The 26,635-nt window shown below is 36.4% G+C and overlaps 2 long non-coding RNA genes across 13 annotated transcripts in view; one reads left to right on the top strand and one right to left on the bottom strand.

The window, feature by feature from the left end:
- The window catches only part of LOC309666940, a 302,552-nt gene that overhangs the window by 231,058 nt on the left and 44,859 nt on the right, over positions 1–26,635 (top strand). For 11 of the 12 annotated variants that reach the window (XR_014267380.1, XR_014267381.1, XR_014267382.1 and 8 more), the window contains one exon: positions 12,653–26,635. This exon is cut by the window's right edge. This is a non-coding gene — a long non-coding RNA (uncharacterized lncRNA). The remainder of the gene's footprint in view (positions 1–12,652) is intronic. The other variant, XR_014267385.1, reaches the window with a different exon arrangement.
- Positions 4,822–12,660, bottom strand: LOC309666967. The gene is made up of 2 exons (XR_014267431.1): positions 5,493–12,660; positions 4,822–5,187 (listed from the first exon to the last, which is right to left on the bottom strand). It is a non-coding gene; the product is annotated as an uncharacterized lncRNA (long non-coding RNA).

Raw genomic sequence — 26,635 nt, 5'->3', positions numbered from 1 at the left:
TCATGTTAGCCTCACAACATATCTAGAAACTAAATCACTTATATAAGAAAAATTGGAGGCTTAGAGAGGCAAAATAACAGTCAGATTATTTTGGCTAGTATTCGGTAGTTGGCAGAGTGGAATTAAAACTCAGGTCTTTTGATTAAGTCTACCACCATGAAATGCTGCCTTGTTAGAATAACAGCAAGATATGTATGTGTGGATACATGTATATAAACCCTCCTAGACATCTATAGGTGGGAGAATGATAAGACAATGAATGTTTATACGTCGAGTTGTAAATGTCAATATAAATATCAGAAATACTGTACTAAAAATGAACACATTATTTTTAACACATTACACAGTATTGTTTTGCATATTTTTAGAATGTCATTCATTAATTTTTTCACTAACTCATAAAGTAAACAAATAATTATTCTATTTGTTTGTGCAAGCTTTTTTAAAATGAATCATTACAGGTCTTCCCACAAGCTTACAGTCTAATAGGTGAGATGAAATGCCCATAAAAATTAAAACAACTAGAAAATAATAATGACCATAAAAGAGGTATAGACGAAAGTACACTGCTTTAGGAGATCAGGGAAGAGTGATTGCTCCTTGAGGGTTCAGTGAATTTTATGGGTGATTAGTAAAGTAACTGTCACTTTAAAGACACTCAAAAGGTACCCATGACATGTTCTGTGAATTGGACAATAAGGATGAAGAGAAGGAGACAAGACATTGTTGAGATAGGATCTAAAGAATTCAGATATTGGATATGATGCAAGGAAAGGGGACCACTCAAAGATGGCAGGAATGTTTTGAATTTCAATACCCAGGAACACAGAGAAGGACAAAGGAAACAGATCTTAGGTGGAAGACTAGATTTGTTTTGGAAAGATTATATTTTATGAACTAATCAGAAAACCAGAAGACATTGAAATCAACAAGCAGTTACGTTTATTTTTAATATTATTTGTTATAAGAATAATTTTCCTAATCTTCCATCAAAGACCCAAATTCAAGACACCACTGTCATCTTCTATGATTCCCTCTTCCGTGTCACCATTCTCCTGTTCCTTCCTCTTGGTAGAGTCTTTTCAGTTTTGCCACCGCAGAGTCTCCTCCCTGTTCCCGTCTCTCTTTTCTGAATACTACCACACTTTTCTGGGTTGTGGATCCCATGATGCATAGACATGCATGCCTTGCTTTTACTGTCTGCCTCTTTCTCACCCGTAAAGTTACAGGGACTCAGGCTCCACCCACCCACCACCTTGCCTCCCCTTGCTGACATCTTGTAGTCTTCTCTGCTATGGGAGCAGTTCCCAGCTGTATCGTTGTCATTTTGTCACTGCCTTAGGCTGATGCTATCCTATTCCCTAAACTGCTGTGATCACTTGGTGCGCTCCTCAAGGCTGAATTCTAGGTCCTTGGCTTGGGCCATTACTCAAAGCAGTGCTGCTGCTGCCTGCCCGTGAACTGCTTCCTGTCGCTCTGGAAAGAAGTAGGGAAATAGCACCTTCTCTGCTGGGTGAGGCTCTTTCCAAGTGTCTCCACTGCAGGCTAGCATGAGCCTCGTAGTGTTATTCCTTTTGTTAAGCTTTATCCATACACAGTTTTCCTCCTCATGGGCTTCATATGCTGTAGAAGGACAGGGTTCCTGTAACAGCTGTTTGCACCCTATACTTCTTCCATCCTCGGTTTCTATTCCAGAACCTAACTCAGTGTGCTTGACTTTCTCATTTTTCATGGTGACTTTTCTCCTTGGAGCCTCATAGAGACTCCCAGTCTCTTCTCCTGCAATTTCCACACTTGGCATTTGGGTTCTGTTAGATTCCTTCTAGTCAAATAAGCGTGCTTGAACCACAGTCTTGATGTAATTAGAGTTCTAAGGGTGGTGCTTAGCCTTCACAAAAAGAAGTTAGTGGTAGTGGTTAAGATTGGGTTGGAATTAGGTTATGTCTGCCATCAACATCCCGTATTCCATCTTTCTTAGGCTCAATAAGGATTACTTGCAATACATTAATTAAATGTAAAAGAAAAATATCACTTAAAATATTGCCACCCTGAATTGATTTTTAACACTTGCTCTATTATATCTCAACCTTTATATTTAGAAAAATGGAGTTAATTTGTCTGTTTTCTAAATATACTTCACTCTGTGTGTGTATGTCTTTCTTCTCTCTCTCTCTCTCTCTCTCTCTCTCTCTCTCTCTCTCAGCATGACTGTCCTTCTCAGTTCTCTCTGCTGAAAGTCAAAAGACCATGCCTGATCCACCCTAATGAGGCCCTATTAAAAAGCTGGTAACTACTACCGAAGGGAAGTCTTAAGTACCTGGGAAGAACTAAGAAGCCCTTCTAGAACTTACTCTAAAACCTCATTCCTTTTTCAGTGGCTGGAATTTAATTACCTTTCGGTGCTGGTCTAAGTGCCCCTAACTAGAGGAATAAAGACAGGAGACTGGGACCAAAGCATAAAGTAAAACTGTGCAAGTTTAAATTCATTTTTTGTTTACAAAATCATGTAAATTTGCTCTCTATGACATTAGTCCTAGATATCCTTTGGGTCACAGAAACTTAAGTTTGCAAGTGATTTTACATAATCCAAAGGAAGAGGTCTAGAGATAGAATAACCAGGAGGAGTTATAAATATTTCCATATTTACCTATTTTGATAATTTTCCTCCAGATTTTTTTCTTTTTTGCCTCTTGTGTTTGACCTCCTCAGTTGATTTTCTATTGCCTTTGACCCTACAGAAATATGTTTCTGCTTCTAACTGTACATTCTCCTAGAGTAGTCCTATCTTTAACTTGCTACTCCTTAGTCAAAGCTTTTCTTTTCTAACAATTCAACTCCCCCCTTCCAGCCATTAACTTTTGCTGACTCCTGAAGTTTTAGATTAGACTTCTTTTAGTTTAGTTTAGACTTCTTGCTGCCACTCATGAAACCTATTATGAGCAAACTCTGTTTTAATAAAACTCCTGTGGTTTTTGTATCCCAGAATAAATGTAAGGTGATAATGGAAAGCCTAAGAATTCCTTAACTACGACTACTTTAATAATAGTGAAGGCAACTTCAACCTGAGCATTAGGGTTGAGGGAAGATGTTTTTAACCTGAGTACTTCTCTACAAGTTATATTTGACATCACATCATTTGTAACCTTTTCTGGAGTAGAAAGACTTGCCTTCATGGACACTTTTCTAACAAATATTTAGACATTCCAAAATTCCCATTGATGAATTGTCCTGTGGCTTCACCAGTTACTGAGAGACCTCTCCTTTAGCAATTAACTCAGAAGGGGACTTTGATGTAGGTTTTCTAGTACATTTCATCAGAAATAATCCCATCAAACAGATTCTGCCAAGTGAGAGGACCTAGCAGAAAGACTGGCTGTAGAAGAGCAGCAAATTGATCTCTAAAGAACATGGCTCTTGTTCTGTGTGCAGTGTTTATAAAAATATTATCAGCAGTGCACATTTTTAATCTAGTGAAAATTTGGCAGTACCACTGAAATCCTTTCTAACAGAGCATTCAGAATGACTTTAAATAAACAGAGCCAGCAGCCAGGAAATGCAAACTTCAGATTTACTGCAGCAAGTGATAGCTACCAAAAGGCTCTTATCCCTGGTTAGAGTTAAATAATTTACTCTTCACTACCATTAAATGTTTTAAAATTATCTCGGTGCGTTTATGTGTGTGTGTTTATTTCAGTATAATTATTCCTTCTTGCCACTCTTGATGTTAAATCCTGAAAATGGGTCATGGTTCCCCCTAGGTTATTAGTATATAATTTGCCCTTCTGAATGTACAGAGCCACAGCTGTGAATGACTCCCAGAGTGTCTTTAACTAATTAGCAACCAGACATCACTAAATAAAAGTTAGAATGGAGTCTTTAACTCGAAGGCTCCTATAAGCAGATATAAAGCTTTGTTTTATTTTTCAGGTTAAGTTGAATAAATTCTAACAGTGTGGACTGTTCCACATAATTATCAGTAGCTTTTTTTTATTTCTTTTTCACATACTTTTGTTCTTAATTCATTTTTTAAAGAAAATTAGAAACATATCCTTTCACATTCATTTTACGTATACAGCGATTTTACTCTTTTTCTGACTTTTTATCTTTCTTGTAAATTAAGAAAATGTTCCTGTTTTCACTTACACAGAAATAATGCAAAAAAATCTTACATTTCAAATAATTTTTCCATTTTATTTACCCAACATTCATTCAACAGAATGTTTAATATGTATCTGGAAATCTACTAGGCAATGGGGATATAGCTTTTATATGCATTTTGGGGATTTAAAGGATTAATTTATTTGATGCACACAAAACAATGCCTGGCATGTAGTTAGTGCCATGCACATCTCTGATACTACTATTATTGTTTTTCCTATCTCATAACTGAGGTCCAGAGAGATGAGATTATTTGCCCACTGTGACATATCTCATTAAGATCATCTGGTTAATATTTGGCTCAGAATTTCTACTTATAACACTTACAGCTGTATTATGCATCTCCTATCTTCTTGTGAGACGAGCAGGGTAAGTAAAATTATACCCATTTCACAGATTGAAGAAACTTTGGTTCTAAATTGTTAAGGACTAGCCAGAGTTCTAGGGCTAATAAATGTAGAGACTGGACTACAGTGCAACTTTGCATTTGAATGTCTAACCCAGTATGCTTACCGTAATACCAGGAATAGATATATTAAAAGATGAATCTCAGCATGTATACTTGCTAAAAAAGGATTGAGTTTAAGCCTTGACGTGTATATTGATTATCTTCATTCTTTTAAAAATCTACTGCTTAAAAATTCTAGTTCAAAATTATTTTAAGTCTGATGGGCCATTGTCACGTCTTGGCAGTATTACCCACGTTAGCAGTGATGGTTCACTTTCCATATTCTCTTATCCCAGAATTACTTATCTATGAATCAGAGCATCCTGGTTAATCTCTTTTATATTGATGGATTGCAATAATACTTGCACTAGAAGTATATCAACTAAATGTATAATAATAGATTTATACCAAGTGATAGTAGTTTCAGTTTCAAGAAAGGAGACAAGTTATTTACCTAGTAATTAAACTCCATAACTGCAAAACTCATAATCTGTACCTACTGTGTGAAGTACTTAGGATTCCATATTTACTTAGTCCTCCTATGTAAGAAATATATCTAAATACACATTAGAAAGTATGTACTTAGAGGTGTTAGAATTTTTTTTTTTTTTTATAAGTTTATTTATTTATTTTTTGGCTGTGTTGGGTCTTCGTTTCTGTGCGAGGGCTTTCTCTAGCTGTGGCAAGCGGGGGCCACTCTTCATCGCGGTGCGCGGGCCTCTCACCACCGCGGCCTCTCCCGTTGCGGACCACAGGCTCCAGACGCGCAGGCTCAGCAGCTGTGGCTCACGGGCCCAGCTGCTCCGCGGCATGTGGGATCCTCCCAGACCAGGGCTCGAACCCGTGTCCCCTGCATTGGCAGGCAGACTGTCAACCACTGCGCCACCAGGGAAGCCCTAGAATTTTTACTAATGGGAAATTTTAAATATGGTTTTAGTTTTCATGGTTTAAATAATCAATTTCTCTCTTCTGAGAGCTGAAACTCAGGCTTTTTTATATTCTAATCAAGTTTATTTTCAGGGTTCACAGGCTGGCAGAATGTTGTAAAAATTTATTATGACCTATCAGTATGATAAACATTCTGATTTTTATTATTTGTTATATCCTCCCTAAAATTCCCATACTCTCCTATTAAAAATAAAATTCTATATTTTGGCATTAAATTAAGTTGTCATAATTCTTCTTTCAAGGGTGAAATCACTAATGAAGTGTTAATCAATGAATATTATATTTGAAGTAGTGTATAAGTTTCTCTGAAGATACTAACAAAACTGCTTGCCTTCATTCCCTGGAAACACTATTTTTTAATGGTCAAATCTGGCCATGTTTTATTGAACAATGTATTCATGTTGGTGTGAGCAATCCAATATGTTTTATTAGGTCAGTTCTACAGGAAGTGGTGATTCAGTCTTGAAAAAGCAAAATAGTTCTCTCTTCATAATGCCAAGCAACTGCTGAATGATGTTTTTTCCTTTGATAGCAGATTTCTTTCACTGAGTTTGTTAAATTATTGTTTGTCTGTCATCATCTAGACATAACCCCCTGTGCTTTTTACCAAATAGATTGCTGATGCAAGAATACACTTTTGGGTTGTATTTTTGCAACCATAATGCCAAAAAGCAAGATACATTATGTCTGAATCTTTAGCACTAATTATTACATCTCCTCATATTTTCTTCTAAGAACAACTGTCTGGTGGTACAGTAGAATTTTCCAGAGAACTCATGATTCTACAACTCAGATAAAGTTATTCTGTCTCTACCATATCCTCTTTATCCTTCTACATTGCCTTGTTACCTTTCCCTGTAGCAATTTTAAAACTTTCAAAAGTCCTTGGTGCTCTTATTTTAGATGTACCTACGTCATACCAAACATGTTAAAATGTTTCTCTTTCCCAAAGAATACATAATTGATATATAAACTATTATATATGCATAGGACACAGTTGATTCGAAACATAATATTAAAATTCGTCAGCTTTTATATATTTTAAGATTTGATTTTGTGGTTTTCATTTTTAGATCCAATGCATTTTATATTAAAGCTTCATATATTTCTGTAGGCTCTTGAAAAGCTATAATGCTCTTGCCTTGGGTCTATGGTGAAAATAACTTTCTTTTTTTCTTTGCTCTTATGCCTCCACTTCACATTTTAGACTCATTTTTCTGTAACTTCTATAGGTTATCTTTGTTCTTTCAGTGTCATTTTCATGATCTCCTGCTCTCCCCAACAATTTTATTTTTTAAAATCTTTTTTCTTCCTTCCAAAATCTCTACTTGTCACTTCTTTTGAAATATACTTTTTTTTTTCCTTCTAGGTTCAGTTATATCTTCTCTTCTTTATTAGTTTGTACAAATGATATACCCTCTGGCATCAGTTTATGTCAAGTGGAATATAGATATATAGAGTTTTCTTGGAGAACTGCTGTCTTTTTTTCTTCAGTTATTTTTCCTTATAGGTTATTACAAGATACTGAATATAGCTCCCTGTACTATACAGTAAATCTTTGTTGCTTATCTATTTTATGTATAGTAGTTTGTATCTGTTAATCCTATCCTCCTAATTTATCCCTCCAGCCTCCCTTTCCCCTTTGGTAACCACAAGTTTGCTTTCTATTTCTGTGTCTGTTTCTTATATAGATTTATTTGTATTATTTTTTAGATTCCACATATAAGGTGGTATCATATATTTGTCTTTCTCTGACTTACTTCACTTAGTATGACATTCTCTAGGTCCATCCATGTTGCTGCAAATGGCAATGTTTCATTATTTTTTATGGCTGAGTAATATTCCATTATATATATCACATCTTCTTAAACCAATTGTCTGTTGATGGGCACTTGTGTTGTTTTTCATGTCTTGGCTATTGTAAATAGTGCTGCTATGAACACTAGGGTGCATTTATCTTTTCAAATTAGAGTTTTTATCTTTTCTGGATATATGCCCAGGAGTGGGATTGCTGGATCATATAGTAACTCTATTTTTAGTAGTTTTTTAAAATTTATTTTTTATTGAAGTATAGTTGAATTACAATATTGTGTTAATTACTGCTATAATATTTTAGATTTTAAGGAACCTCCATACTGTTCTCCATAGTGGCTGCACCAATTTACATTCCCACCAACAGTGTAGAGGTTTCCCTTTTCTCCACACCCTCTCCAGCATTTATTATTTGCAGACATTTTTTTTTAACATCTTTATTGAGGTATAATTACTTTACATTGGTGTGTTAGTTGCTGCTGTATAACAAAGCGAATGATGATAGCTATTCTGACTGGTGTGAGGTGATACCTCACTGTGGTTTTGATTTACATTTCTCTAATCATTAGCCATGTTGAGCATCTTTTCATGTGCCTTTTGGCCATCTTTTTGTCTTCTTTGGAGAAATGTCTATTTAGGTCTTCTGGCCAGTTTTTGGTTGGGTTGTTTGCTGTTGTTGTTGTAGTTGTTGTTTTTTGATATTGAGTTGTATAAGCTGTTTGTATATTTTGGATATTAACCCCTTGTCACTCACATCTTTTGCAACTACTTTTTTCTATTCCATAGGTGGTCTTTTTGTTTTGTTGATGGTTTCCTTTGTTGTGCAAAAGCTTTTAAGTTTGATTAGGTCCCATTTGTTTATTTTTGCTTTTATTTCTGTTGCTTTAAGAAAATATTGCTACAATTTATGTTCAAGAATGCTTTGCTTATGTTCTCTTCTAGGAATTTTATGGTGTCATGTTTTATATATAGGTCTTTAAACCATTTTGAGTTTATTTTTGAATATGGTCTGATGGAGTGGTCTAACTTAATTGATTTACATGTAGCTGTTTAGTTTTCCCAACACCACTTGTTAAAGAGACTATCTTTTCTGCAACGTATATCCTTGCCTCCTTTGTCATAGATTAATTGACTATAGGTGTGTGGGTTTATTTCTGGGCTCTTTACTCTGTTCCATTAATCTGTACGTTTGTTTTTTGTGCCAGTGTCACACTGTTTGATTACTGTAGCTTTGTTGTATTGTCTGAAGTCTGGAAGGGTTATACCTCCAGCTTTGTTCTTTTCCCTCAGGATTGCTTTGACAATTCTGGGTCTTTTGTGGGAGAACCAGTGTCTTGATCATTGTGTTTTCGTCCCAGGTAAATATATCGCCAGTGAATATCCTTTAAACACTTTGTCTATTTCACTTTGTTGTTAGTATTTGCTAATATCTGTGCTAACTTCAACTCTCATTCAGTGAGTCAACAAATAGACTTTTGAGATATAGTATACTTTGCTAAGTTAATAAGTTTAAATTAAAACTTTTAATAAATGAAGGGTATATTAGTTTTCTATGGCTTCCATAACAAAATACCACAGACTGTGTAGCTTAAGCAACAGAAATTTATTTTCTCACAGTTCTGGAGGCTAGAAGCTGAAGATCAAAGTATCAACAGAGTTGGTTGATTTCTTCTGAGGTCTCTCTCCTTGGCTTGTAGATGGCTATCTTCTTTCTGTAGGTTCACATGGTCTTTCTTCTGTATGTGTCTGTGTCCTAGTCTCCTCCTGAGACAGTGAGGGCTTCAACTTGATTTCTTTGGGAGGGGGGGTTGACAGAATTCATTCTATAACAGAAGGCAATTACAAATAAAATAAACATCACAGTGCACACAATATCCATTTCACCCACACTGGCAATTGTTATCATGAAGATGTGAGATTCTAACTATTACAATGAACTCATTTTGGTAAGGGGAGTATCTGGACTTACCCATTATGTGGGACCAGGCAATGGTCTTTTTCTACCATAACTTGTATCTTGTAAAGGCTCTTGTCACAGAGTTATATTTATATATTTAATTAACAGAAAATGATATATATTAGCAGTAAGTTATTAGCTCATGTATGACAAAGTTTTCCCTGCCCTACCCACCATGCTATTCTGTTCCCCAAATGTTGGGATGTAACCTGCATTGCTTACAATGGCTAAAGATGTGAGACATCCGCATATTTTACATATCATCATCTCCCTAATCTGCTCCCTACTACTCCCATTCTTGTTCCTCCAACTCTGAATGACCTAAAAGGGATAGTGTATTTATCTTTTGACTACTGACAGTTTAGTAAAGTCTAGTGTGCCTCAGTTCTGTGCTAGTGTGCTTCAGTGATTCTAACATAGGATAAATTTTTTTTTTTCACTTATTCAAACGCTGTGCCAGGAGCTATAGTAGTGAACCAGTCAACATTCTTGTTTTCGTGGAGGTTTATTCTACTTGAGGGTGAGGGGAACAACAAGTAAATAAGTACATGTAAGAGCTTTGGGGAAGAAGTGGCTTTTTGTATTAAAATACTAGGATGAAAGATCCCCATTGATAATTTGACAAAGGCTGCTAATGGAATTACAAGAACAAGACATGGATTTCAAGAGATTTTTTAGACAGAGAGAGCATTAAGTAAAAGCTTAAGAGGAAGGGGGTTGCTTTGCTTGTTCAAGAACACGAACAGTCATTTATTCATTCAACAAATATTTAAATATTTTGTTAGCACCTGCCATGTGGTAAACAATGCCTTAGATTCTGATGATTCAAAAGTGAACAAAAATAGACAAGGAGAGAGGCATCAAGTAGAATAATTGGATGCTAATCACATAAGCATACATAAAGTTATAATTGTAACACATGATGTGAAGAGGGGTACTGGAGCAATGACAGTCTTTAGTAGGAGAATTTGAACTGTCCAAGCAATTATAATTGACTTCTTAGCAGAACTGACACTTGAATTTCGATCTGAAGAATGAGTAGGTGTATCTAGATGAAGATGGGAAAGAAAATTGACTGATAAGGGAGTGTGATCAGATTTGAGTTGTGAAGAGCTTTTTTTTTTCCCCCGGAGAGTGGAAAATACCTTGCTGGAAGTGTCTCCCTGAACATTCTGGAGAACATCCACTTTTTGTATCATTCTGCCATGATGTCCTTTAGGGTGAACTGAGTTGAGTTACCTTACTACATCACTCATAAATCTGTACTGGAAGATTAAAATAGCAGTGAGTTTTTTGTAATTACTGAATGAATTGTTTGAAGAAAAGGCCAAGTGAGGCACGTGTAGACAGGGTGAGAAAGGGATTTGACAGGAAATGTGTATCCTGGCGGAGATGTGTGTCCTGAGCTGAGCCTGAAGGTGGAGATTTGGTATCAAGGAAAGCTGCTCGCTTCACTCACTGTGGAAAGAGCCACAGACCGAGGAGAGAGACTAACAATTTAACATAATTAATCCAAACCAATGATTCAGTTAGTTAGTCCTCCTTTTCAAAAATAACTATGGTTATTGACATTCATTGCAGCATTATTTACAATAGCCAGGACATGGAAGCAACCTGAATGTCCATTGACAGAGGAATGGATAAAGAAGATGTGGTACATATATACAATGGAATATTACTCAGCCATAAAAAGGAATGAAATAATGCCATTTGCAGTGACATGGATGGACCTACAGATTGTTATACAGAGTGAAGTAAGTCAGAAAGAGAAAAACAAATATCGTACAATATCACTTATATGTAGAATCTAGAAAAATGGTACAGATGAACTTATTTGCAAAGCAGAAACAGAGTCACAGATGTAGAAACAAACTTATGGTTACCAAGTGGGGAAGAGGGGGTAGGATGAATTGGGAGATTGGGACTGACATGTATACACTACTGTATATAAAATAGATAACTAATGAGAACCTACTGTATAGCACAGGGAACTCCACTCAGTGCTCTGTGGTGACCTAAATGGGAAGGGAATCTAAAAAAGAGTGCATATGTGTATATGCATAACTGATTCACTTTGCTGTACAGCAGAAACTAACACAACACTGTAAAGCAACTATACTCCAATAAAATTAATAAATAAAAAAAACAAACGAAAATAACTGTGGTTATTGCATTCTTTTTCTTGAGTTTGAAATACTCAAGATCACCATGCATTTTTCATCTATTACTTGTATACACTCCCAAATCCCCTAAATCGTTGCTGTTGTCTCTTGTATTACACCCTTCTCCCTTCCCAGAGATAAACCTTTCAGTTGTACCCTGGGTAGCCTTCACTGTAATTACTGCCTTTTCAAAGGAATTTGTTAGCCTCTGCTTTTTCAGTTATCTACTCTTTCAAACAGCTACTGCTTACTTGGGCTTCTTCCTGATTTTTTTAGTATGATTCCATGTCTGGTTCCATCTAATTTCTAATTCAATGAAAATACTTTTAATATTATTTTTGTAGGGTTTCATCTTGCAAGTTATCACAGAATTGATTTTTTCACAAAGAAAGCTTATATTCAAAGAAGCATTTATTTTAACTAGTCATGTAGATTTAAAAAAATGACAAATGAGAAAACTAATAGATGAGTTTTCTTTCCTTTTGTAGGTGTTTTTGTTTGCTCTTTTTTTAGGTAGAAAAAGAAAATATGTAAATTGTGAACTTTCTGTAGGTAAAGGATTTGGCTTGTTCAATGTCCATACTCAGGGCCCAGCCCCAATTTGGGCCCATAGAACATGTTTAATAAATGACTAAATATATAATAAATGGGGAAAGGGCAAATGGAGAAAGACCTATATTACAGATCCCAGTAAAGGCTGGGATCTGATAAAGATATCACGATATTTCACGTGGGTCTTATTCAGATTCTTCCTTGATGAAGTTCTTTTAAATCAGTGGTTCTCAAACTTGTGTGTGCCTCAGTATCACCACTAGGGCTTGATAAAGTGTAAGTTGCTTGGCCTCCTACCCAGAATTTCTGATTCAGCAGATCTTAGGTGGTTGGTTCATTTTCTAACAAGTTCCCAGGTGATGCTGCTGGTCTGGGGACCTCACTTTGAGAACCACAGCTTTAAATGAAATGTCACAAAAGGACAGGCAGAAAGGGAGAAAAACTGAAACTTTGTTGGTCTTCGAGGTAAGGGTTTATTTTCCTCTGCACTTGGGTCTCCACTCTAGTCAGGCTGCTGCATAATCTCCTCTGGATTTAATCTACTAATTTCTATACTCATTCATGGATAGGATTAAGGTTTTGAGGGGAGACTAACATTTGATTTTTTTTTTTCAGTTGAGAAAACATAAACATAGAAGATGAGAATCTGCTCACTTTTAACTCCTTCCTACACAGGTGAGACAATTGCTACTCCTAATCTATAATTTATAGATTTAATTAAATAAAAATTGTGTTTATATAATAATTTTATGAGGTAGCACATCAACTCAGGGAGGGCATGATGGCTTATTTAATAAATGTGTTGAGGAAACTGGGTAACGGTTTATTTTATCTCATAATATTCATCAATATAAATTCTAAGTGTAATATTAATATAGATGTATAAAACAGGTATACTGTGACTAGAAAAAAGCAAAGGTTCACCGTTCAATTTCCAACTTATTTTTATCATTTATTTATTTATATAGTGTTTAAATAATCTTGGATGAGCAAAGCTTTTCTAAACGTGAACCTATGAAAGCAACCATGAAAGAAAATTGACAGGTTTGAGGAAGCAAAAAAACCAAACAAACAAATTCTCAGAGAGGTACTCTGTCAAAAACCACAATAAACAATCTTGCTGGTAGAAAAAAAAATATGATGAACTTTCTGAAGCATATTTTAACTGCTTACATCACAAAGTCTTGGAGTTTTCCTTATTTTTTGACTAATTTCAAGTGGATCATTCTAGGGAAATATTTATGGATGTACATAAATGGACAATGTAAGGGTTCATATCAGACTGCTAACAGCAAACCTTCGGTAACAACAATGAAGGATGAGATGAATGAATTATGGACAAAGCTGTAATAGAGTATGAAATAGTGATTAAAAGGGTGTTGTAGAAAAACATGAGGATAATACAGTGTGTGATGGAAAAAACAGTGTGGAATATGTACAAGGTAATTATACTTTTGTTTTTAAAATATCTGTTTTCAAGGCAGAGACTGAAAAACTGTGAATCAACATTTTTAATAGTGTTTATTTACCTCCACAATATGGGATAATATGTGATTTTCTATTTTGACTCGCCTGTGTTTTCTGAATATTTTACAACAAACTTGTGCCACTTTTGAAATTAAACAATGTGAAACAATTTGTATAAGTGTATTATTTTTCTCACAAGTAGTTATATAAAACCCCTCTAGGCCCCATTCTGATCCTCAGCTTTGAATTGTTTCATTATGTAGGGGGGAAAAGCTGAGAATTTTTCTCTGGGGTCCTTAGGAATTTTCTCTATGCAGTTTGTAATGGATTTTGGTTGGGTGTCCAGTATATATTTCACTCCATGGCCCTCTTTTCTCCCTGTCCAAGTTCTTGTGTGAAGATGTAAAAATGTGACTCCAGAATTATTTTACATTCTGGCCAAAAGAAATGGTTTCAGTGGAGATATCTAAAGAGTGCTCTTGTATCTGTCTTGTTTAATAACTCTCTCTTAATTGAAAAATGAAGAAGAAAAAATAAAAAATAAAAAGAACTGTACTGGTTTGGAAAATACTTTTAGAGATCACTGTCTCCAACTGTGCTTGTTCCCGCTGTCTGCTATGGTCCATTAGATAAACATGGTGTTCAGCAGCCAGGCGGTTGTTGATATATTTGGCAACACTGATAATGTGATCTATGTTTAGGAGGAAGTGGATGCGTCATTCCGTGGGGCATAGGTTTTCTGAAAGCGATTGTTCCTTTCGCAGGGAAAAGTTAGTTAGGTCATTGGACCTTAAGTTCTCACTGAGAGTTTGAGCATTTTTAATTTGTCATTTGTACTTTTTTTCCGTTGCTTCTATTGGAATTTTAGATTAATCTTTAGGCTTATTCTCAGAGGCAGCAGATACTAACTGAAAAGAAATGCAACCCTGGTTGCTTCTGACTCTAGAGGGTATAATTAGTGTAATAAGGAAAATGGAGAGGCCTGTCATCTTAGCATATCTCTTTAGTATCCATCAGTCACAACTTTTAGTGTTTTCATTTTTGACCTTCAAGTTTAAAAATACACATACAAAAGAACCTTAAATCTCAAAGTTCTCTCTCTCTCATAAATATATGTTTTGTATATATGTGGTCCATGTGTGTTGTACATGTATAATATATATTATATATACATACATAATACATAGTCTCTCTATAGTCAGTGTGTGTGTGATGTATACAAACATACATATATAGAGAGACTATATGTATGTATATATAACATATAAACATGGACTATATATAACATATTCATATATATAACATACACACACAGACTATAGAGACCATATGTGTGCATGCATATTTACATATGTATGATGTATGCATGTATATCTGTACACATACACATACTTATATATGTAGTCTCTGTGTACATAGTCCCTGTAGAAGGGATTTGCACGTATTTCAGTTTGGACACAAAAGGGCATAAAGTCTCAGACAGTAGAATGTCTTCTAGTGTCCAGCTGAGTCTAAATGTCCTCAGTGGTAGGGTTTCTAGCATTTCTCTTGGGAGGTGTCCATTATCTAATAGTTTTCGTTGGGAGGAAGTTTTCCACGATAAGCTTAATGTTTGTCGTCTCTACTGATTCCATTAAACCTAATTATCCTCTCCCAAAGCTGAGCAATTCCTTTCCTCTTGGCATTTATACTATTTCAGTAGTGGAAGGCAACAATCAGCTCCTCAGCTGTCATCAATCAGGATATTTTTAACTCTTTTGATCTTTCTTTTTAAGTGGTGTAGTACATGTACACATATATGCATGTATCACATACACCAAGTCACCACAGTTGCTTTATTTAGTGTGTCTAGAACACCTAAATCTTATCACTATTTCAAATGTGTTATCACCTAAATTACATGATAAACATTTTTGGTTGCCTTTTCTTTGATATACTCTTTATGTTCACAAGTGGCTACTAACAATGTACTAGCTTTCACTCATATTTTGTGGTAGCGGTTGTCGATGACAAGCCACAGTCTAATAATCCTGCGCCTCTGTTAGAGGTTGCTGATGTCTGCAGTTTGGGGTGGTGATGACTCAGAGAACGTAAAGTACACAATAAATACCTTTAGCCCCATTCAGTTCCATTAGGAATGGAAATTTTTTTCATGGAGAAGATAGATATTTTTACTCACTGTAGAAAAGGACACTTGAAATCACTTAGGGTAATTGGGACCTATTGCCTCTACTATCATGGCAGAAAGATGTTATTATTTTTAAATTGTTTACAAGTACATTCCCTACCTCTTGGAGTTTTTATTTTTAAAATGTCCAGTTCAGGATTTTAAAGCTAATTGATGGAATAAAAAACTAAAACTATGCTTCCTCTCTCACCCTCTTCCTTTTCTGCCCCTCTGACCTTCTCCATCTTTCTTCACCCCATTTTCCCTCCTGCTCCTCATTCTCTTCCCAATTGTCTTTCCTACCTCAACCTTAGTTCCCCCTTTTTTCTCTCCTTGACCATTCTCTTCTCTCTTTCTCTGATTTTTCCTAATTCTCTCTTTTTTTTTGAATTAATTAATTAATTAATTAAATTTATTTTTGGCTGCATTGGGTCTTCGTTGCTGCACATGGGCTTTCTCTAGTTGTGGTGAGCGGAGGCTGCTCTTTGTTGCGGAGCACAGACTCTAGGCGCGCAGGTTCAGTAGTTGTGGCTCGCGGGCTCTAGAGCACAAGCTCAGTAGTTGTGGTGCACGGGCTTAGTTGCTCTGTGGCATGTGGGATCTTCCTGGACCAGGGCTCAAACCCATGTCCCCTGTGTTGGCAGGCGGATTCTTAACCACTGCACCACCAGGGAAGTCCCCTAATTCTCTCTCGAGGAGATATTTTTGTGACCCTCAAGCACCATGTTGCTTTTCAGTCCTTGGGTTTCCTCTACTCTGAGGATTCTTTCCTGGGCTCTTCGGTGGTGAGCTCAAGGTGTGAAAGAAGGATCCTTTTTCTTACCCTCAGATCAGTTCTATATCATAGTATGTTCTGAGTACTAGCTGAATCTAGACTAAATGGAAAAGATTTTCTAGAAGTGTTTTCTTAAGTATCAAAGATCAGGCTTGATATCTTTATTTATCTTGATATGTGTTAATAAAGTTCTTCTATGACCATAAGAAAAAAAACTGGAATTCAATACAATGACCTTAGAGGTATTTTGGTTATGACAAACATTTAAAAAATATATTCAGTAACATCTCTCTAATTAGAAACAATTTAAAAATGTACAGTGGTCCCTTAAGAAAGCTTAATTATTTTGAGTGAGAACTGATTTGTTTTGTTTTGTTGTTGTTTTTAATCATGAAATAGTCAAACCTCTGTCCAGCCATCTTGAGCTGCTCTAACAACTGTGAATGTTGTACAACTTATCATTAGTCATGGATTCTTGGAATATGAAATTGAGGCCATAGGCAGAATGACTAAAATATATAAATTTTTTTGCTCCTATCTTTATTTGGTTCTCTAGGTGTTAGGAAATCATAGTTATACTGGGGGTGGGGACCTGTGGTTAAGAACTAATTAAATTATTTCAACCAAAACTGCTCCATAACTCTTGGTTATTAGTGTTACCAAACCTGCAAGGAAAATAGTTTTATTTCCACTTTGTTGATTCAGTGAATAATTTTCATATCTGTAATTCATGTTTCGGGGCAGTATAGAGGGTCTTTATTGTCACACAGCTTGTTTGTGTCTGTGGCTGTGTCTGCATCTGCACCTTGTCTATGCCCCTTCTTAGCTGAACATTCTTGGGAAAGTCATTTAAGCCTTTTGTGTCTGTTTCCTCATCATAAAATTCATAGGGGTGGTTCCATGATGAAATGAGGTAATATATGAAAACACTTTGGATACTACCTGGCACATAGTAAGTGCTAGGATGATGGTGATGATGACAATGACGACGGCGAGGATAATCATAATGATGAGAGATCCATTTGGGAGTTCAGATACTGCCTACCTCCCAAGTCACTCTCTGCTTCACAGAAGAAAGGCTCTGTAAGTGCTGAAGATTAAGATTCTTAGTTTAAAATTCAAGGAATTTGTTTACAAGGTAAGTAGGGAAAGGAAGAACAAAAACAAAACACAGTTCATACAAGGCCCATTAAATCACATTCTTATCTTTTCAATTTCAAGTCCAACCCCTTTAAACAGTTTCCAGGACACAAATATCAACTGGCATGCATGCAAGGTGACTCACCTTATTCCAACTAAACTAGATTGAGATTAAAAACAAATAAGCAAACAGCTGGAATGTGACATGTGGATCAGACTCTTCTGAGGCCAGTGGGGTAACACAGCAGAGATCAGAATGCTCTTCAAAACCCAACAACCAACTGGCACATGTCTCCAGGCATGCCTGGAGCCTCCAGGGCCAAATGGTCGAATATCCTGGCAGTGCCAAAAATTCTTAATTGATGACACAGAAAATAAATCTTCTTTCAAAGTAGTTATGAAACCCGGGAAAACGCAATGCATCTGCTGTGTGCATCCTGAGTCTGCCTACGAACACATTATTTCTATATTTTGCTCTTCTGTAAACTTCAACATTGAAGACCACCATTATTTCAAGTAAATATTCTACTTTTTCTTTGTAAAGACATGCCATAGAGAATTATTATTTCCCTATTCATTTTTCTGGTTAGAGAAGCTATTTCTATTTTAATGGTCAATTATATCATATTCTGAATTTGCCACAGTCTCCTTTTATATTTAAACATTCTTTGCATTGTTTTATTTTTAATATTTAAATATGAAAGTAAAAGTTAGTAAAAAAGGTACAAAACAATTGCTCATCTTAAGAAATCTTATTAGGGAAGTAGGTTATGTTCGTTCCATAATTGTTGACATTTTTCAATTTCAGTAATCATTAATATTTTTAAAAGCTGCCAGTGGATACTTACAATATTCCTTTTAGATACCATTTCTGTCAAAGACAGATTTCAATGACCTCTTTAACTTTTGGTGTTATTTCTCTATTGTTTTCAATGTATTACTAATTCCTCCAAGTTCATTTGTATCCTGTAAGATTCTTCTTATAACCAAGCAACTCTTTCTGTAAAGTAAGTTTTTTTTTGGAGGGGGTGTGTGTGTATGATATATTCAGAAAGATATGTTAAAATTATTTTCATAAAATTAACCCCTCAATAAAGAACCTGAACTTTGGGAACAAACAGCTATGTCCTTTGAAAATTCTTTTCTCATTTATGTCACTACGGTTAGCTAAACAATTTAGAGGTCCCTCTCTTGACTAATCTTTAAAAAATGTTGAAGCTTTTCTGTTTTTAGAAGTGACACAGTTCATCAAGATAATTTGTAAAGCAGAAAATATAAAAGAACAAAATAAAAACCTCCCCCAAATAACCATGGGATAACCAAGGCAATAAGCTGCCAAATCAATAAATACAAACTTTGGGCTTCCCTGGTGGCGCAGTGGTTGAGAGTCTGCCTGCCAATGCAGGGGACGCGTGTTCGAGCCCTGGTCTGGGAGGATCCCACGTGCCGCGGAGCGACTAGGCCCGTGAGCCACAATTGCTGAGCCTGCGCGTCTGGAGCCTGTGCTCCACAGGGAGAGGCCGGGATGGTGAGAGGCCCGCGCACCGCGATGAAGAGTGGTCCCTGCTTGCCGCAGCTGGGGAAAGCCCTCGCACAGAGGCGAAGACCCAACACAGCCATAAATTAAAAAAAAAAAAAAAAAAAAAATACTTAAAAAAAAAGTAAAAGTCTATTAAAAAAATAAAAATAAATAAATAAATACAAACTTGTGCAATACTTCAGAATTGGGAAGATAGCCAAAGAATCAGCAAGGCAACTTGGTGATGCTGATGCAAATGAAAAACTCTTATGCCTCCTTAACACTCATCTTTACTGAGAAAACCATTAGGAACTCTTTCACTTCCCCTTTTCCTTGTGAAGCTTATCGTCGAGAGTGACACATGCAGAGATTTTTAAAAAATACATTGCTGTGAAATACGCAATGTTTCTATGAAATCAACCGTAGCTAGTAGTTTAAAGAAGTGTACTTGGGTTGGAGGGGAGGAATGTGTGACCAGAGATTTATTTGGCGTGATTGAGAAGTAACCCAGCTGAGTAATGATGATGCCTAGGCTGTAGCCACGCAGCGGCTCAGACAATTTTCAGTTGCTCCATTCAGGGTCAGATGACAATCTTTCTCTGCTGCAATGTCCCATCATCAAAAAGGGAATAATATTGTTAATAGCTCTCTCATAAGATTGCTATGAGGATTACATAAATTAATCTTAGTAAAACATAGAAAGTACTTTGAATATGTCTGGTGTTTATTTCTATGCAAATTTTTTAATATCAATAGACTTAATTTTTTTAAAGTGGTTTAGGTTCACAGGAAAAATTGAATGGAAAGTACAGAGAGTTCCCATATGTTCTCTACATGCAACCGCCCCACCCCAAACTTCGCCACTATCAACATCCTCCTCCAGAGTGGTACATTTGTTACCACTGATGAACCTACGTTGACATGTTATCACCCAAAGCCCGTAGTTTACTTAGGGTTCACTCTTGGTGTTGTACATTCTGTGGGTTTTGGCATACATATAATGGGCATGTATTTTAATAATAAAAATAGGTTTGGGTGTTAGGGACTAGATTGTGACACTTTCGTTACAAATAAAAGGAAACTTGAGGGATTGTTAATGAAATTCCTTTCTATGAGGAAACTGGTAATTCTCCCTGAAGTCCCTTCCCCGCCCACTGGAAGTTTTGATGAGGCAGTCACTTAGTGGTTAACATGCATGACCTAATGGGGGAAAAAGATGTGGTTTCTGTAAAAGGAAATCATGACGACTGGACCATCATTGTTCTTTGTAAGTTTGTGCCAAAGGGGAAAGAAGTAGATAAAATTTAAACTTAAGAAAAAGTAAAAGTGAAGTCTCTACATTAGCAAAGATAACATTTTGGTTTTATGGTTTTTTGTAGAGGGAGGCTAATGACATTTTGCTGAATTGCTTGTGGTGAATTCTAACAAAAATAATCTTTATTATTTTGGAGAAAAGGGAACGATGGTATAGAACTCATTGCTGGGAAGATTGAAAATATAAATTAGTGTAAGGTCAATTTAGGTAAATTCATAAATTACTGATCTATATTAATATACAGAAGATGGAGACTTGCTCACTTCCACCCTAGTGTAGATTCCTGTACAAATATAACCAATATCCATATCTTTCATGTAGATACTGCTCAATAGGCTACCACGCTAACCTACAGAATGTGCCTTGCCTCAGTAAGTTGGAGCAAAGCCATATAGAAATAGGTCTGATTAAGACAGTGCTCTAAAAAGGAAACTACTAACAAGAGGGGTTTGGGTTCCTCTGGATCTCAAAATCGTGACTGTAATAGGTAAGAGAAACTGATTATATATCATATAAACTAAAACCTAAGGAAATCTTTAATTAATGAGTACAGAAAACCACAAAAGGGTTAAGTGGAAATAACTGACCCCACAATAAGGAATAACCCCAGCTACTGGACTAAGCTCCCCTACTCTTGATCTGATAGTACCCCAGTGAATCCACTCTCTTGTCAATTAACATACTCTATTGTAATTGCTTATCTAAAATTGCAGTCTTCTTTAGACCTGGAAAAGTTCATACCTTCATTCAGAAAATATTTGAGCATCTACATGCCAGGCAGTCACAAGTCTAAAAGTGAGCAATAAAGACAAAGCCTCTTCTAGCTAAAAGAAAATAAATCATGGTTGAAAGAATGAAAGAGAATCACGTGCATGTTACAAACTTGACAAGCACTAAGTATAAGTAACAGATTTAAAATGTTCTGTGGTGAAGTTCTGATATGTCTTATCTAGTTATCTCCACTAAACTTAGGGTGCAGACACTTGCCGCGTCTGTGTTCTGATACCGTCTGTTTCTTTTCTTGTATTGTCCAATAGGAGCACACACGTGGTGCACAAGGAGAGAGTGCAAGCGCACTTTTGTGTAATTCTCTAGGTATTTCATAGCAGGGGGGGGAGATGGGATTTGAACAGGTGTTGGAGCTTTTCGTTACTAGTTGTATCACTTTCTTGGCCTTTACGTCCTCAAGTGCTCAAGGTTTAGTACAAGTTTTCCTTTTAATGCAATGTTGCTGGGGAGGTTATGTGACATGTGGCTCATTTGCTTTCCGTATAATCCCCAGAAATGCTGGTGTCTTTCTTGCGAATATTCCGTGTCCTGGGTTTCCTACCGTGCAGCCGTGTAGGCAGATGAGGGCAATGTAGACTTCCTTGAACTGAGAGAATCACCTCCTGACTGCTGGGAGTCTCAAAAGAGACTCCTGGTCAGTTTTTAAAAATATTTTTATATATACATTTTATTTATATATAAAAGGTATGTATATACCAGGACTCAGCCTGTGTAACACTATTAAACCCACTATTACCCTCCCCCCTCCCATCCTCCCTCCCGGATTCAAAAGTGGTGTTCCCATTTAACTCTCTAATGCCCAATAGTATGTAGAGTGCACTACCAATATCCGCAATGAAATATTATGCTTTCTGGATAATTGTTTTTAATCAGTTATGTCATTTCTTATTAAAAATGTATATATATAGCCCTTAAAAAGGAAAGAGAAGGGAAAGGAGGCAAAGGAAACTGCATTTCAGAGGTGTTGTGCTAGTTGCTTTCCTTTTTTCTTCTTGTATTTAATCATCATGCTTAATATTTCCTTATAACTCATATTTAAAGAAAACAAAACCGAGGCTCGAAGAGATCTACTAATTTACACACACTGCATGCCTAGGAAGTAGAATCAAGGCATTTCTGATCCAGAGCCAGTGATCTTTCTACTTGAATTATATGCATCATTGCCATACTTTTTTTTTTTTTTCTGCTTTGTTTGGAGGCATCAGGATTTATTGACTATATCCAAGACTGACGAGCAGATTTTTAAAAAGAATAAGCTGATGTTTAAATTCATGAACGTGTAAGTATTTGTTTTCACATACACTGAGGTAGTCTTTTTGTTCTTTCACCTAACCTTTCTTCCACATCTTAATTACACATTTTTTTTTTATTGAGGCAACAAATTCCTTCCTTCTTAGGTCTGTGCCCGACAACAACCCAGAGCCCAGAACATAAACAAAGGCACATTTGGGAGCTCCTGCAGAGACCTATATCCAAGATCAGCAGATCCTGCAATTTGCTGTTTCCTCCTCCTCCCCTCTCCCCAGATGGGGGCTTATGTAAGCCTCCCTGAGGCAATGCATGTAGAGTTTTAGGGGAGGGGACTGAAAACCCTGGTTGGTGTTGTTAGATGACTGTAACGAACTAAGTGGGTAATAGTTAACATTTAGTAAGCTCATTTATGAGTACAAATGTTAACAAATGAGTACCATCTACAGAGTCTGACACCAACACTTTGGAATTCATGACATGTAAAAGGAGAGGAAATGACTCTGCCAGAGTATCTTTTCAACTTTTTAATATAACTGGGAAGCCTGAAGCCATTAAAGCATCTGTGAATTTCCCGTATTTGCCTTGCTGTGCTCTTGAATGTCCGCAAAGCTGGGTACCTCATATAAAATTTAGAAAGGGCTTTGGTAGTACAGCTTTCCTTTTAATATCTGAAACTTGCTATAGAATGCACTGCTATTACCAGACAGTTTAGCATCATTAAAGCAAAAGCCATATAAATCCGACTTCTTATTTTCACATTGTAGAAATCTCTATTAAGTGCCATGAAAAAAGAAATGCACAGCACATGAGGACTTTTTCCTTTAACATGAAAAGCTCCCTTAACCAGGACGTCCAAAACCTTCCCAAAATGGACTTGTTTTCAGCTTGTTCATCTTTTCCACCTCCTGCCTTTTTTTTTCTTTTTAAAGTTTCATGGCCATTTTTGGTGACAATTTATTATTTGAAGTCATCTTCCAAGAGCAGGAAAATTCTTTGTAAAAAGCGTCTGAAATAAGCTTTATGTGCAAAACAAACGTATCACCGACCAGTAGAGACAGTTCCTAAGCAGACTGTGTTCTCAAAGTTTGCATGAAAGAATGCTATTTGGAGCCTGGAATATATTTTTCACAGAAACATTATAGGTGGTTGTTAAGTTCTAAGGTCAGTGTTTTGAGGCCACATGACCTATGAAGTAGCTTGGCTGTGGAACTGTATTATTCATACTGTTTGGTGATACATCATTTAGGATACTATCAGTATTATGGTAACATTACCTATTAGGACATTGGTTGCAGAGCTACCGGATAGCATCACAAGCATGATGGTATCACCCAGCTCCAGGCACAGTGAACTTCTCATTATTTCTCATGTGAGGATAAAGGACTGTGACATGGGCATATGAATTAGGATAGTATATGATTTTAATGATGATCATGGTTTGCTCAAGTGTCAGGTTATGTGGCTTGGGGTAATGTTCCCCACTTCTCTTGTGTACATACTTAAGTAAGAGTCTTACAGCATCAACATTTGTTGTTGGCTCTGTATTGTGATTTAAAGCCATGTGATCCTGGGGCAGCAGCTGGCATGATGGGAAATATTGCTAGGGCATGGCTCATACTTTCCTTCTCTACCTTTACTGGAATTGCACTTTGCTTCTCTTGGGCTCCGTGTATCTCTCCTCGCGCTCAGAGTTAGGGTCTAGAATTGTGCAGTACACTGGGGAAACAACTGTGGTTTAGGTGGTCCTAATGTTCCTATCAGTGGACTCCCTGGGCTGGAACTTGTACACGCAAAGGGTATCCTGGTCCCTGTTGTTTCACCAACAATCAACGAATTTGCTGTCTGCCTATCCCTCCTTTTACATTTTCACTGTCATAAATCCTTGTGCTGCTATGAGTGAACATGCTGAAGGATGGACCTTTCTTCTCTTAGCATCCTTGTAGAGACATAGATTGGTTCCGAGCCTATACCTTGTCTCCCTTTCCTTACATGTAGGTTCTTAGAGGGAAAGACCTTGCTTTCCTCTATTTGCCATCTTCACCACTTATACTCAAGATGGTGATGGGGATTCGAGGGCAAACACAATGAAAACAACCATAAATCCTTTGTTCAGTGGCTAAAAGCTATCACAATTTGATTAAAATATATAGCTGTATTAAATCAGTAAATTTCAGTTTCTGAGTAGGCCAAGGTTGAAATAGCCAGGCGAGAAAAAGCAAGATGCTGAGTCCTGCTCTGGGACACAGGGAATGGAGACTGATTTTACTTCAAGGGGGACAGTATGAGCATCAGAGTTTGAGGAAGGAAGGGTAGGGGAAAGATATCTTACGAGTTTCTCAGCTGCTTTAGATAAGTTCTCCAGAGGTCTCTTTTGAAGAGCCAAGGCCTCTTACACTTGTCCTGCCTCAGTTATTCTTAAAGCCTTTGGAATCTAGCATGCTGCCAAAGGAAATTTAGGGCCATTTTGCCAATCACAGAGATAATTTAGACTAAGAGGAGTAGAATAAGCATTTGTATTATGTACTTTTTAAACTGTGATCGTGAAATCATTTCAGTGGATAACAATTAGCATTAAAAATGGAATAGAAAACGTGGGACAGAATAAAATATATCAAAGTGAATCACATTTGGTAAGGATTAGATTTACTTTATGGACTTTTGTTTCAGTGATTTAGATGTGTATTCTGGATCATGAGGTAAAATGTATCTCTTATGGAGGGTCTTGGTCAAAAGTCTAAAAGCTATTGGTCTTTACCAATGGTTTATATAAGGTGTATCAAATTAGTCATTTTTTTTTGTAGGGTTAGAGGAATAAGATAGATGGGTACAGATTATTGTCTCTCAGGTTCTATGCCTATAAGGAAGGCCAGCTTCCTCAGGGGGACAGAGGCTGGTAGATTTAGGACAAGTAATTAAATGTCTAAACTACCCATAGGCATATATGAGATAGGACACTTAGCCTATCATACTAAGTGATATACTCTTTCTGCAAATACCAAACTTTCTGTTAAATCAACAAGCAGCACTATTAACTAATAAATCATTATACAAATAATACTTAATTAGAAAATATTTAAATAAATATACCGGTATAATCAGATACCTTCCCGTTAAACTTCAATTATCCTTAAGCCTAATCCTAAATTTTTCTCACAAATCTAAGTAAAAGCTTTCAGTCTGAACTACTTTTTTCCTCCTCTGGGCCTCTCTGCCATTTTCATATTTAGCTTTCTTTTTGTGTCTTCTTTTTCTTAAATATCTCTGTGTTTTCCTCTTCTCCACAGCCTTTTGCTCCAATCAGAAGTGAGACAAAAATGGAAAATCCCTCATGACGGTTTTTTCCTAATCAAAAGTAATTTTCTTACATATAACTATTTCTTTTCTCTTAGCCCCCTTTGAAGCCTAAAGCTAGTATAAAAGCTAATTTGAAATTAGCATACAATTGGTGTTTTTATTAGGCTCTGTAGACATTTTCTGCAGATGTATAGCTTGGCCTAGGTCACTGATCCCTGACAGAAAATTGCTTATTTTTTTAACAGGCCCAAACACGTATTTCTTTAGAACGTATAAAAATATTGCTCAAGGCACAATAAGGTGTTTAAGCAGAGATATGAATTGATTTCCTCATAGTTAGTGAACTTAAACTTTCTTTCCACCCTACGTACCTTTCAAAGAAAATAGTAAATGATTCCAGAATCCATGCCTTTCAAAATTAATGGTAAAATACTTCATTGCGAATATATCCTGATCAAGTACAACCTTCTATTTTGACTCTCTATGGGTGAGGCACGTCAAAACAGAACTGGTATATAGGAAATGTCAGTGAATCAGACCAAACTTTTTCTCTAGAAGATCCTCCTATCTTCTATCTGGGGAAAGTGTCTACAGTTTTTTAACCACTTAATTTTTAAGGAGTATTATATATAATTAAATGCACCAATCTTAACAGTTGATTCCTTTGAGTTGTGACAATCATATACACCTGTGTAGCTACCACTTAAAAAAATATATGAAAGATTTCCATCACCCAGAGTTCCCTTGGGCCATTTCCAATCAATTTCCCATCTACCACTCAGTGCAACTACTTACTGGTTTTTATCTCTATAGATTAGTTTTGCCTTCTATTCTTGAAAGTCATCTTAATGGAATTGTACAGTATGTACTCATTGTGTCTA

This window comes from Balaenoptera physalus (assembly GCF_965194825.1).
Source record: "Balaenoptera physalus genome assembly, chromosome: 9".
Classification (NCBI taxonomy): Eukaryota; Metazoa; Chordata; class Mammalia; order Artiodactyla; family Balaenopteridae; genus Balaenoptera; species Balaenoptera physalus.
The sequence above is the reverse complement of the archived record's forward strand: the minus strand, read 5'-3'. Positions and strand labels throughout refer to the sequence as shown.